Below are 15,070 nucleotides of genomic sequence, written 5' to 3' on the forward strand. Positions count from 1 at the left end.
AAACCCCCTGGGGACCGGATAGTCACCAGCGTCCTTTGCACAGTGGACACGGGCGGGTCCCCCTTGACCCGAGGTGACGCCACTCTGCCCTCAGGGTCAGCAGGGCACCTACCAGTAGATGCTACCTCAGGGACGGGAAACCTGGGTCTGAGATGAGCCCTGGACCCACTTTTTCCTCTAGCAAAGGACGAATCGCTCCTGGGAGGATGTCCAACCTAGAATGTTGCCCTCACGTTGGCTGTGACCCCCCACCCCGCCCCACCAGCCGCTGCACGCTCTGGGCCAAAGGTGGTCTTCATCACCAACCCCACGGCAGAGACGCGTGCCTCGGGAGCGTCAACGACCAGGCGTTCTGGAATGGTTTTTCTTGGCCAAGGGCAGCTTCCCCAGCGGGACAGAAGCGGTCTTCCACCCGAGAGCGAACCCGAAGTGTTGGTAACCCCTGGGCCGAGGACGCCCCGCGCGGTGCTCCCGGGCGCGCTGGGAACTGCAGCAGGCGCGCCTCGCCAGCCGGGCGCGCAGCCCTCCCCGGCTCCGCGGGGCACGGTAGGGGCCCACGTCTGGAGCGGGAGGAGCCGGGCGCGCCAGCAGTGCAGGGCTTCCCCAGGCCCCAGTTCTTTTCCCCTACACTGACTCTCCGCGCCCCAGCAAATTCCGCGGCTCCTGCTGGCTGAGCTCCGACACAGGCCGCCTTAGAGAGGTGGCACAGCAGGATGGGCGGTAACTTGTTCCACAGAAGCAAAAACTGACAGTGCAGCGCTCAAAGGATCACGTTTCCAAATGTGCGAGGAAGCTCTTTCTCATGAGTATGCTCAGAAGGGTCAACTCCCACCGAGTTTGCCATCAGAGCAAAATTGCCCTACCTGGCTTAAACATGCTCTGAGTTCACTTTATTCCGTGCTTTGACATGTCAGACAAGGTTTCATTTACTATTAGACTAACAGTCGTTTTGGCTTCTACAGATACTGTACAACTTTATTTTCTATCCTTTAATAGTGACTACTTCAGTGTGTTACATATAAGAAAGTTACATATTAATAATCATTGTTTATGTCGCCACGATTGTACATGGCAATTGAATATTTATTGTAATATGACTTTGTAATTAAAAGTCATAATACAAAGCATTTTCTCAGATCTAGAATGAATTCACCTGTAACAGTAAACTAAAATACTTTAAGTATTCATGTAGATATTTTATTTCTATTAATATTTTAAGAGATTTAATTAAAACTCTTGAGCATCCAAAATGCTGTAAGTAATCCTCAAGCAAATTATTGCGGAAGGTGAGGAATTTTACTAAAAAATATTTGGGGAAACATTTGGTAACCAAATACTTGCTCTAATTCTGTGTCATTTGGGGGAGTCAATATTTAATAAAATTCACATTAATTTTTAAAACTGCAATTGTGATTAAAAATGGAATTACCTTGTTAACCTTTTTAAAGCCTACAGTTCTGTTGTACTGAGTATATTCACCCTGTTGTGCAAAAGATGCATTTTTTCATCTTTGCAAAACTGAATATCTACGTACTCCATCAACTTGCACACTCCATCAATTCCTGGGAACTACCATTCTATTTTCTTCTTTAAATAAATATCTCATGTAAATGCAGTCACACCATGTGTGTGTTTTTATTACTTATTTTACCTAATAATGTCTTCAGGATTCTTCCATGTTATAGGCTATGACAGGATTGCCTTATTTCAAAGCTGAGTGGATTTGATTGTATTTGTATTCCACATTTTATTTTATCCATTTATGCATGTGAGGGCATTTGGGTTACTTTCACCTCTTGGTTCTTGTCATTGCTGCTAAGGATATGATGTAACAATACCACTTGGAGATTTTGCGGTCAGTTCTGTTGAATATATCCTCAGAATTTGGATTGCTAAGCACGTGGTGTTATGAACAGCATGCTTGTGTTTCCTAGAAGTTCAGACATGGAAGCTCTAATTCTCAGTGTGTCACAAGGGAGCAATCTGAAAGTTAAATGGCAGCATGGGGTTTGGGTCCTAAACCTACGGGATGAGAGTTCTTACAAGATACTGCAGGAAACTCCTGCACTCTTTCTGCACCAGCACAGAGGAGAGCCATGTGGGGTCACAGGGAGAAGGCTGCTGTCTGCAAGGCAGGAAGAGAACTTTCATAAGGTGTGCAGTCAGCAGGCATCTTGACTTTGGCCTTCTCAGCCCCCAGATTTGAGGAAAGTAAACCTTGTTTAAGCTGCCCACGTCTGTAGCATCCTATTAGTGCAGCTCAAGCTAACTAGTACTTACAGTAATTCAATCGTTAGATTTCGTAAAACTATACTGTGTTTCATAGCAGTTGCAGATTTTATAATCCTGCTCAGAGTGCAAAAACATTCCAATTTTTCCACGTCCTTACCAACTCTTAGATTTTTTTTTTTTGATGTTTTGATAATAGCCTGAAGGATATGAGGTAATACCTCATTGTGGTTTTGATTTGCATTTTCCTGATTAACAATGATGAGCATGTTTTCATCATTCTTCCCATTTTTTTAAACTTTATTTGAAAGACAGGCACACACACACACAGTGAGAAAGAGAGACAGAGAGACAGAGAGACAGAGAGAGAGAGAGAGAGAGAGAGAGAGAGAGAGAGAGAGAGAAGACATACAGAAAGAAAGAGCACTTCCATCTGCCGGTTCATTCTCCACATCCCTGCAATATACAGAGCTGGGCCAGGCTGCAGTCAGGAGGCTGGAACTTAACTCTGGTTTCCCATGTGAGAGGCAGGGATCCAACACTTCATCCATCACCTGCCCCCTCCTAGAGTGTGCATTAGGAGCAAGTTGGAATCAGAAGGAAACTGGAACGCGAACCTAAGGACTCTAATGCAGGATGTGAGTGTCCCAAGCAGTGTCAACCGTGCTACCAGATGTCAGCCCCTTTTTAGGTTCCTGTTGGCTAGTTTTCCTTTAACTTTGGAGGAGCATCTAATTGATTCCTTGACCATTTTTTTTTTTTTGACAGAGTTAGACAGTGAGAGAGAGAAAAGGTCTTCCTTCCATTGGTTCACCCCCCAAATGGCCGCTACAGCCAGAGCTATGCCTGTCTGAAGCCAGGAGCCAGGTGCTTCCTCCTGGTCTCCCAAGCGGGTGCAGGGGCCCAGGCACCTGGGCTATCCTCCACTTCCTTCCTGGGCCACAGCAGAGAACCGAACTGGAAGAGCAACCCGGACAGAATCTGGTGCCTCAACCGGGACTAGAACCCCGGGGTGCTGGAGCCTCAGGCGGAGGATTAGCCTAGTGAGCCGTGGCACCTGCCAACAATCCTACATTTTTAAAACAATAAATGATAAAGGAAAATAAATGAATTTTTGTGTTTTATTGTATACGTAATTATATTACCAACAGGACACTCTTTTGCATGCTTATTTGTGCTGCATCCATGTATAAAATCTGTATCTTATCACAGTCAAATATAAGCAGAATTAAGATATTCTTTACTTGACAACATTGTGTTATCTCTAAAGAAATTACTTTAATGACTGCCTTTTTTACAAAACTGGAGATAATCTTAGTACATGAATGAATAGATAAGACTTTTGGCTCCTATCTAATAGTACATTTTATATGCTCATATCATTGTGCTCAGTTATATTGAATATATATATATATTGAATATTTTAGATATATTGAATATATCTAAAATCCAGGCTAAGGTGGGGGTGAAAGAATATACTTTATACCAAATATGGAGAAATAGATTTACTCTTTTCCATTTAAGAGTTCCATATAAGTTTTGACTGAAGCAATAACTATTTATGTATTTAAAATAATCAGATTGAGATTATATTTATATTTAGTTTAAGAATATGTTGCAGCTGGCGCCGTGGCTCAACAGGCTAATCCTCCGCCTAGTGGCACCGGCACACCGGGTTCTAGTACAGGTCGGGGCGCCGGGTTCTGTCCCGGTTGCCCCTCTTCCAGGCCAGCTCTCTGCTGTGGCCTGGGAAGGCAGTGGAGGATGGCCCAAGTGCTTGGGCCCTGCACCCCATGGGAGACCAGGAGAAGCACCTGGCTCCTGCCTTCGGACCAGCGCCATGCATCGGCCGCAGTGCACCAGCCTCAGCGGCCATTGGAGGGTGAACCAACGGCAAAGGAAGACCTTTCTCTCTGTCTCTCTCTCTCTCTCACTGTTCACTCTGCCTGTCAAAAATTAAAAAAAAAAAAAAAAAAAAAGAATATGTTGCAGTCCCAATTTAAAAAAGAGAAGGACAGATCTTGGCCTATGTATTACAGTAATGTTTAGTCTTTAATTGATGTTAACATTCTCAAGGACATTGGTATGGTTTGTTTTTGGTTTGAGTAACCCGTAAGAGTCCATTGTGCTTAGATGCTTGTTCCCTTGGTGGAGGCCCTAGGGTCTTGGGGGATATGCTCTCAGAATATAGGTCTTGTGTGACCCTTGAGTTCTTGAGATGTATAAAAAGAGCAAGCCTGGTACCTCCCACCCCCTCTGCTTTTGGTTTGTCTGCCCCAACACACACTCCCACCATTGCTATCTTCAAGGAGGTGATGCAACCAGTAGGATCCCAGCCATTGTGGAGCCTGTGTTATATTCAGAATTGGAAAATCCAAAATGATGAGCTAAATAAACCTGCATCTTGATAAGTAGCTTGTCTCAGATATTTCATCATGTGATGAAAAACTGACTCACACAGACATCCTTAGGCTGTGATTAGTACAGATAGGCACTTCCGTGAGAAGTTAAACAAGGAGTTTTATAAGTAAAGAAGGTTGTTGTAGGGAGTACTTTTAAAAATTTTCTGTAGGAATCTTTTTTCCTGTGTGGAGATGTAACTGAAAACACTCAAAATGACTGTACCAAAACCCTAATCCCAGAAAACGTTGCTGTGAGAGATGAAATATTTTATATCCATACAAACTAACCAGGATGGCACGACAGAGCTAAATAGGATCAAGAAGAATTATTATTACAAAACATATTGACAGGAATAATCACGTTAGAAAAAGATAATGTAATGAAATGATGAGGCAGACTTTGCCACACAGGAGGTCAAGCTCTGGCTTTGGACCCCTGCATGTCATATCTGGTGCAGATTCAAGTCCAGCTACTCTAAAACTAATGAGAGCTTCCAACCAATGCATCCTGGGAAGCAGTGCATTATGGCTCAAGTGCTTAGGCCCCTGCCATCCACATGGGAGACCTGAATGGAGTTCCTGGCTCCTGGCTTTGGCCTGGCCCAGTCCTGATTGTTGCAGAGATTTGGGTGAGTATTGAATCAAAGGAAGACCGCTCTCTCTCTCCCCCTCCCTCCCTCTTTCCCTTCCTCCCTCCATGTCTCTCTCCCTCCTTCCTTCCCTCTCTTCCTCCTCCTCTCTCTCTCTCTCTCTCTCTCAGTAGATAAAAATAAAGAAACCTTGAAAAAGAAAATTGCAAATTAAATGATATAAGAAGCTATATTCTGGCACAGACTTGCATATCTAAGATCTGGCTCAGTAGGAATGAATTCTACAAAATTTAAAGGAAAAAAATTTTTATATATAGATATATGTCTACTATACCCTAATTACAGCTTCAGTATTAAATTAGGTTTTGGGGTCAGCGCTGTGGTGAGGTAGGCTGAGATGCTGCCTTCGGAACCAGCAATCCATATGAGCGCAGGTTCTAGTCCTGGTTGCTTTTCTTCCAATCCAGCTCTCTGCTATGGCCTGGGAAAGCAGTAGAAGATGGCCCAAGTCTTTGGGCCACTGCACTGGTATGGGAGACCCAAAAGAAGCTCGTGGCTTTGGCTTTGGACTGGCTAAATTCAGGCCGTTGTGACCATTTGAGGAATGAACCAGCAGATGGAAGACCTTTCTCTTTGTCTCGCCCTCTCTCTGTAACTTTACCTCTCAAATAAATAAATAAAATCTTTAAAAAAATTAGGTCTCCATAAAATTTTAAATTATTTCCCTGTGTTCAGTCTTATATTTATTATTATCATAATGTCCTGACAGCAAATGTCCCCTTCAGATATTTTAACATGTAGACTATCTAGAATGGTTAAATATTTAAAAAATTACTAATTTGATCAAACTTCTGCTGTCCAAGACCAAAAAAAAATTGCTTTAAGAAAGAAAGATCCCTTGCTTTCTGTCTCTCTCTCTCTCTCTCTCTCTCACTGTCCACTCTGCCTGTCCAAAAAAAAAAAAAAAAGAAAAGAAAAGAAAAAGGAAAAAAAAAAAGAAAGAAAGATCTTGGGGCCTGCGCTGTGGCATAATGGGTAAAGCTGCTGCCTGTGGTACCAGCATCCCATATGGGCACTGGTTTGAGTCCTGGCTGTTCCACTTCCAATCCATCTCTCTGCTATGGCCTCTGAAGGTAATAGAAGATGGCCCAAGTCCCAGGCCCCTGCACCCATGTGGGAGATCCAGAGGAAACTCCAGGCTCCTGGCTTCAGATCAGCCCAGCTCAAGCCCTTGTGGCCATTTGGGGAGTGAACCAGCAAATAGAAGTCCTCTCTCTGCCTCTGCCTCTGCCTCTGCCTCTTTGTAACTCTGCCTTACAAACAAATAAATAAATCTTTAAAAAGAAAAAAGAAAAAAGAGGGCTCTCTTAGAAAATTAGACTTAGGATTTTCCCAAGGTTCTTGAGAAGCAATCGTATCTTTTATTCTATTTGAAAAGTCCTTTGAGATTGGAGTTATATTAACAAAGTTTTTAGGGGAAAAAACACTTTGAAATTGAAGGGAATATATTTATCTATTTAAACTTATCTAGTAGGAACTATAAGTTCCAAATATACAATATATGGTAAATTTAGTCAACATTTCTAGATAAGTTCAAAAATGCAAAAAAATTATAATATTTTTTCTCTATTTCTCTTAAAAATTCTGACAGTATTCAGTAACAGCAATTATTAGGAAACATTTTTTCACAGGTAAATTGAGAAAAAATTTGGTGGTTTGATTTTTTGTATTTTCTTTAATTTTCATCTCTTCCAATAATTTTTCAACAGTGCCTCAACAAGTCAAATATGTTCTTGAACAGTTGAGCAGCTTGCATGGGAATGTAAGTTTTTTTTTCCCCCTACCATCTTCAGTAACTGTCATAGAAAACAGATCCACATAGCATCTGCTTCCATAGCAGATGCCAGAGTAGGATTGGCATACTGAACAGTCCATAGGGCTTGCCTGGACAGTTATTAGCATTCTGCCATCCCATGCATGCTGTGTCAAGCTCTACAACAGCAGTAGAAATATTGTTAAACAACCTAATGCTCCTACAATCATCAATTTTGTCAACAGAGCCGAAATACAAACATGATCTTAATGGCACACCTCTCCAAATTACGTTTAAGCTCATCCCAAGTATCTTTACACAATTTATACCAATCAGTGACTTGTTTGAATACAAGAGGACTAGTTGAAAAATATGTATAACCTTAAGATTCTCCTAACCTGGGGTACTAATACTCTAGTTGCATTCATTATCAGAAATAACTAATACTTATTGACTGCAATTTATTTGCTAGGCCCTACCCTAAACTCTCTATACATGTTACTACATTATTTCCTAAAAACAAATCAGGAAAACTAGGATGATTATTCCCATCTTACAAATAAGTTAACTGAAGCCTTTAAAGACAATTTTGTGGACAGATTCTAAGAACTACAGAGCCAGGAAGCTGATTTAAATCTGGAGTCAAGATGTGACTACTTTCTCAAAGAAGTCTACATCCTAATCCCTGGAAACTCCGACTTTATGAGGCTATTTGGCAAACAGCCATTAAGGTTTGCAATGGAATTAAGGTTCTCAATAAGCTGACATTAAAATAGCAAAATTTGATGATCAGAGTGGGCCTGAAAAGTGAATGGGAGAGGCAGAAAGAAGGTCAGAATGATGCTGTGTGAGAAAGGTGTAGCCAACTATTGGCGACTTTGAAGATAGAAGAAAGCAAAGGGGCCAGGAAACTGGGTGACCTCTAGATGCTGGAAAAGGCAACAAAAGATTCTCCATATTTTTCAGTCAGTGCCTAACTTCTGGATGAGAAGACAGTAAAATAAGAAGCCTTCAGGAGTCAAAAGAAAATAATTCAGCGAGTTTGACACTCATATTTCTCCTACACTAAAATTACACATACAATGTCCATTTACAGAGGTTATAGAATAATATGTACTTATAAATATATCCCCTGGAATCAGCTAGCAAAACAATCTTTCTACATACATTAAAATGGATAATTCACATATTTCATTGTCCAATTCCTGTTGGATTATTTTTGGCATAAAACATATAACATAGAAAGCTAAATAAACTTAAAATAAGACAGAAGTCATAATAAAAAAATTAAGAAGAAAGGAATATAGAGCAAAGTTAATAAACAAAGTACATACCACAAGGCATTTGAAAGGAGTTGGCCTACATTTTATCCATATTTTTTTAAAAGATATCAACTTTAACAGGGAAATGTGATTATTAAAGAGGATTTATGTTTTCTGTAACATAAGCCCAAATCTTTTTTCATGATAGGAAAAAGAACAAATGGAAGGAATGGAGGACAGGAAGAGGAAAAATTGTGCATTCACCCTAACCACAAAAGTCAGTTAAATAAAACTAACATATGTTCCGTTTGACTACAGCCCCTTTCTTTCCTTTTCTTAGATGTCAAACAATGATCCACAATTATGAACCCTTCATGCTCATGAATAATAAAACACTAAAAAGATGAGAAATCAAAGCAGGGGTCATATATCTTCTACGTCCCAGCCTATGTCATCATGTTTTTCTTTGTATTGTCTTTTGGTTATGCTATAATAACACCAATTTTATGATTTGGACAAGAATATCATTACTGTAACACACAGATAAAAATAAATATTTGAATGTGTTTGGTTCTGATCAATAAAGAAGCCAATCATAGTCACTTTTTTCTTGACAGTTTTAACTATAAAACTATTATTTAAAAATACAATTCAGTTATAATTAGAACACAATTATAGTAACTCCAAGAGTATATAACTGAAAGCAATTTTATTTTTCACATCCACATTTGTCCCCTATTACATTTGTCTCCTATGAGAAGGTATACATTTCCCCTGTCTCCTAATATTCATGAAGAGTAACTTCTACCATATTCAACAGATGTTTTGTGTCTGAAACTGGGTCAGACATTACATTGAAATGAGCTTGGCCAGCTGAAAAACATTCTCTGGGACTTCTTATTCAGAACAGTCAGAGTAAAGGTCTATTTTTCTTTATAGTGTAGTGAAAATGAGAACCTTGGCTCCATAAGATAATTGTACTATGTAACAGATTCTTGTTTATAGGTAAAGACAATGAAAGCAAAAGTAAGAACAAAGTAGAGATGTGAAACTCCTGACAAGTTTCAACTACCATTTAATAAAAAATCCCTTAGGCCCTGTTGTTTCACTTTATATTCTTCAGTTCGACTTTATGAGTTAGAAACACTATATGCCTATTTTTCTCTTGTCTATATAGCTTTCTGTCTGTCAGCTTATTTTATGTATCCAAAGCACTTCAAATTGAATTTCTGTTATTTTCAACTGAAAGAGACATGCCTAGCAGAAGAATCCTAAATCACATAATTCTATCCCATTAGGATACTATACGGAAGAGAAAAGAATGAGTGTACTGATTCTTGAAGGAGCTAGTTGTAGTCTAAGAAGCCAGCAACGTCTTTTGAAAGACACATTTAGGAAAAGGGGTAAAAATTGGATATTGGGATCTGACAGGAAATAACATGATGGTAAACTCATATATTCTGGTTTTGAAACTTTATGGACCTTAATCTACAAATAATATTAAAATAAACATAAATAAACAAAAACACATCAGTTATCATAGGGGTTGAAGTCTAGGTATGAATCATCTGAGTCTAGGATAACATGTGTCAGTAGCAAATATAATTTCTCTATAGGGAGAGAGGAAAGAGTGTTGATATTTGTACCCTCTTATACAATATGTGCACCTCAATCAAAGATATTATGGCCTATAAAAAGAATTTGACAATAACAACAAATAAATATAAGAGAACAAATATACAAATATAGGGATTCAAAACAGACATGAGATTTCCAGAGATCAGTTACCAGAAAGGAAATTAAAAGGACTGTGTTTAGTATGACAACAGACTCTTTAAAAAAACTATGACTATTTGAAAAAAGAAAGTAAGACTCCTAGAATTAAAATAAATGCAAATCCAAGAATACAAAGGCTGATTTTAGTGCCAGATTAGACATAAATTTAAGGATCAGTAAATTTTAAGACCTATCATAAGATATATTAAAAATTATTATACTGAAGCACAGGGAGAAAAGAGTAAAAATGCAGAAAACCTCACTGATAAAATTTGGACATGATACAGTAAAAATTTTAACAAAAAATCACAACAGCAGATTCAGAAAAACATCCACAAAGTAGATCTTACTTTGGAGATAATGCCAGTTTTATTGCAACTTAACTTCTTAGCAAACAGAATACAGAAGTCTAAAAGTAATGTAATAACAATGTCAACAAGTTTAAAAAAAAACTGCATTTTACTATCCCTGCCCCAAAAATCTACTTCTAATCTATAAGTAAATACCCAGTGAAACAATTCTTATATGGTCTAGCAGTTAGCATGTCAGAAGCCTGCATCACCATCAGAGCAAACTGGGTTCCGTAACAGCCTGTGGCTCCTGACTCCAACTTTCTGAGGGGCAGTCGGGAAGTGATAGCTCAAATAATTGGGTTTCTACCACCTATGTGAGAGGCCTGGATTGAGTTCCTGGTTCTTGATTTCAGCCTGACACCATGTGAACATTTGGGGTTTCAAGCTGCAGATCAAAGTGGTATCCAACGTCCTCACCTTCTCCTCTCAAACAAAAGAAACTGAAAATGCATGTGAGGATCTGAACAAGATGATGGTGGAGGAAGTCTCTACAGCAGTCATCACCCCACAGAAACATCCCATTTGAACAGCTATTCACACACCAAACTGCCTCCACAAGAGCTAAGAACTCTATATAATAGATCACAGTGTCTGGTTTTACAGATAGCAAGGAGCTTGCATTGTCCCATTCCTAACTCCTGTAAGCCGCAGACCAGAGGAGGAAGTCTCCCCCACCAAGCACTGCCTTAGCTAGGTTCCTCCAGTCCTCTGGGACTAGTCCATTGGTGCCTATGTTATCTAGGACTGCTTTAGTAAAGTTAGCATGTGGTCCATATAATTGTACTGATTGTTGTAATTCCTTCAACAATTTATGATCCGGGGGGGTCCATCCCCGGTTGCCCTGCGTATCCACTATCACAGGGAAAGCCTGATTTATGTGGTGATATTCTTCCCACTTAGGGGGAGTGCCTCGTTCTCCTGCCAGTTTTTCTCGAGGAGGTTCCGGGGAGAAGCCCCCGCCTTTTATCTCTCTCGTGGAGGAGGAGTCCTCCGGAGGGGGGAAGAGTCTTGGTTAAGGTGATCGGTTGCCATGATGGCCGATCCTGCAAAGTTAGGTTAGCCAGTTTGCAGCAACACGGAGGAACTCCTACTACAGGCAAATATGCCGAATAGGGGGGTGCAGAAGGAAGGGGTCTCTCATCCTCCCTATCTCTCTGTCCCAACCCATATCGGTCCTCTCTGTCTTCGTCCTCCTTCTCTCCGTCTAGGCTCCCAGATTGAGATTCTCTCTGCGTTTCCTCTAGTAAATCAACCCCTTCATCTAAGAGGGTTGCTATTTCCTCTGAGTCATTACGGAGAGCTTGGTCGATCAGTTGCCATAACCTAAGGACTTCAGGCGATTTCTCTGCTGCCCTCAATTGTCTTCGGACCCTACGCCATTGTTCCTGATCTAACTCACCACTCTCCACGAACCAGGGTGAGGTCTGAGCAAAGGCTCTAGTGAATGCACGTATAGTGGCCGCTTTCATGGGCGTCCCCACTACTTTTAAAAGACAGCTTAATAACAAGCGCAACCTGGTTGTCGAGGGAGTGTTTCCCATTGTTTTTTCCAGTACCAACCCTAGGCTTTTTATATCACCCGCCTAGATTCCCGTGTTTTACACACGTTCTACTTTTCCTATTCCCTTTTTTCCAGTACCAACCCTAGGCTTTTTATATCACCGCCTAGATTCCCGTGTATGCACATTCTAATTTTTCTTACCTGCTTCCAGCGACCGGTCCAGCTATCCGAGTCACGGCACCATTTGTCGGACCCTCGCCAGCTAGGATCCAACGCAGTCACAACACGGTCACTGTTTCTCGGTTCTCAAGGAACTTTTACTTATGGGGGCAGAAGGAAAGAGTGGGGGGGAGAAGAAAAGAGAAGGAGGAGCTCCAAGCCCAATTCCCAATGTCTCTTTATACCCCCAAGTCCCGTGGAGCATCCGCTCCACAGCCAATAGCAGCTCTCTTCACGTGCAGTTCACGCTGGTATCCTCCAATCAGATGAAAGGACACGCTTAGTCTCGGGTCAAAAGTTCATCTGTTTCACCTGGTTCTTCCTAGTTGTTTATGCAGAGTCCGTCCTGCCTCAACTTCATCTGTTTCACCGGGTTCCTTCTAGTTGTTTATGCAGAGTCCATTCTGTTTCATCTGTTTCACCTGGCTGTTTTCATAGGCCTTGTGGTCGACTGATTGCTGCAAGCTATGCAGATGAGGAGGTTCTCACAGGTGGCCAGCCTGCAGTTCCCCACAACTCCAAGCAATCCAGCATGGAGAAGCAGGGAGGTCTTAGACTTGGAATGCAATACCAGGCCCATCTGGTGAAATCTGGTACTGAGAAGAACTCTGCAGAGACAGACTCTATCCATTCTGGGGTAGAATGATGAAGTAAACACAGACTTTGGGTTGAAACACAGCAAGGCTGATGAAATTCAATAATGGACAGATCCCGTTGTTCTTTGTTCCCAGACTAGTACCCTTACATGGAGTCTTTAGACCTTCTCCAATGCCAGGTGGGGACCTCTAGCCTTGGTGGGTTTAGATTTATAATCTGGATAGCATGCCTACAGCAGTATCAGACCACATACAAGACCAGAGTACTAGGCAGGCTATGTCAGTGTAGATCTTGTTCTAGTGCCTGTACTTACTTAAAGATTTTGGTGGGTTGTGTAATCTAGAGATGACTTATAAATAGGGTATTATTAGCCATGGTGTTTTCCAACATGTTTCTTCCCCAATGCCATGCAGCATGACATAGGGAGGAGCACAGAATTCTTGGGAAAGGAGAAGGAGGTACCAAGTAATTTCTTAGGAAACGTCAGCTGGTCCCTCCATGATGAGAATTAATGCTGAGCAGAATCCTGAATCTCCAGGTGGTAGACTTCTACTGTAGGTAAGTCATTAATGCCCACACCATTACCTAGAAAAGGCTTGCAGTAATAACCCTGTTACTCCTTCCATTCCATCCTGGAAAACACAGCTGGAGACTGGTGACAAATTTGGGCTTAAGGTGCCATGTAATTCTGAAATACTGACAACAGAACAACTACAGACTCAGGCAAACTTGGATGAAGGCACTCTCTAATGCTGAAACAATGACAGTAACCACTGGCTCAGAGAAATTGAGAAAGCTACTTAAAAATTCTGGAAGGACAAGCCCAAACAAAGAGCATGAGACTGGAATACCTAATCCTTCAATGCAAAGAGGTTAACATAAGTCAACCAGCATCAAAAATCTTCAGGGAACCAAGACTTCACCTAACAGACAAAATAATTCACCAGAAATCTACTAGAAAGGGAAATAATGAGTTTGAACTCTTGGATGGAGATTTTAAAACAGTTGTTTTAAGGAAACTCAATGAACTTCAAAAAATGCAAACAATTTAGTCCTTTATCAAAGAAACTTGGTAGATTAAAGTAATTTTTAATCAAACAAATTCTTAGATTGAAAAGTGAACAACACAATAGAAGGCATTAGTAGTAGAATAGATCAAACAGAGGAGTCATTGAGCTCAAAGACAAGCTATTTTTATAAAGGAGAACAAAAGCAAAAAAATGAAAAGAAATGAGGATAGTTTAGGAGAACTTTAGCATTTAAAGAACTCATATTTGGTTTATTGTGGTATAAGAGGCACATAAGAACACCAAAAGTGGTGAAAGCTTATTCAAAGAGGTAATCACAGAAAACTTGGCAAAACCTAGAGAAGGATGCTAATATCTAGGTAAAGGAAAATCCAAGGTCCCCAGGCAGATTCAATTCTACCAAACGCCTACCCTAAAATACACTCTAATCAAGCTCTCAAAGCCCAGATATGAAGAAGACGCTTTAAAAAAGAAGACATAAGGGTATCACAATTTACCTTACAGCAGATTTCTCAGCATAATTCTAACAAGTCAGAAGAGAGTGTGATAACATATTGACAGTGCTGAACAAAAGACAAATACGACACTTGCCAATCAAGAATACTATATCAAGAAAAGCTAGTCTTCAGGAAAGGAGAAAGAGAAATTTCCAGATAAATAAAAGCTGATATGATTTGTCATCCCCAAACCTATCCTACAAGGAGTGATAAAGGGAATTCTTTAATCTGAGAGAAAACGATTTTAATGACTATGAAGAAAACAACAAAAGGTTTAAGTTCATTAATAAGAGTAATTATGTTATTTAATGCTATAACTAGTACTCAAACAGTATTTTTTCACTTGTGTTGCTATGTGGGGGCAAACTGTTGAAATCTTTACCTAATATATACTAAACTGATCTTCTGTATATAAAGAGAATTGAAAATGAATCTTGATGTGAATGGAAGGGGAGAGGGAATGGGAAAAGGGAGGGTTGTGGGTGGGAGGGAAGTTATGGGAGGGGGGAAGTCATTGTAATCCATAAGCTGTACTTTGGAAATTTATATTCATTAAATAAAAGTTTTTTAAAAAAAGACAAATGCAGAATGTGCTAACATTGTAAAAATGGTGTGTAAATCATTCCTGTCTTAAATATTAAGAATAGAAAAAAAAGAATAGAAAGCAAAACAATAAATAACTATAGTGATATGTTAAGAGACTTGGGGCAGGCATTATGGCATAGAGGGTTAAGCCTCTCCCTGTGATGCCTGCATCCCAAGGGGCATCTCTGGCTGCTCCACTTTCTATCCAGCTTCCTGCT

Source organism: Lepus europaeus, chromosome 17 (genome assembly GCF_033115175.1).
Source record: "Lepus europaeus isolate LE1 chromosome 17, mLepTim1.pri, whole genome shotgun sequence".
NCBI classification, from domain to species: Eukaryota; Metazoa; Chordata; class Mammalia; order Lagomorpha; family Leporidae; genus Lepus; species Lepus europaeus.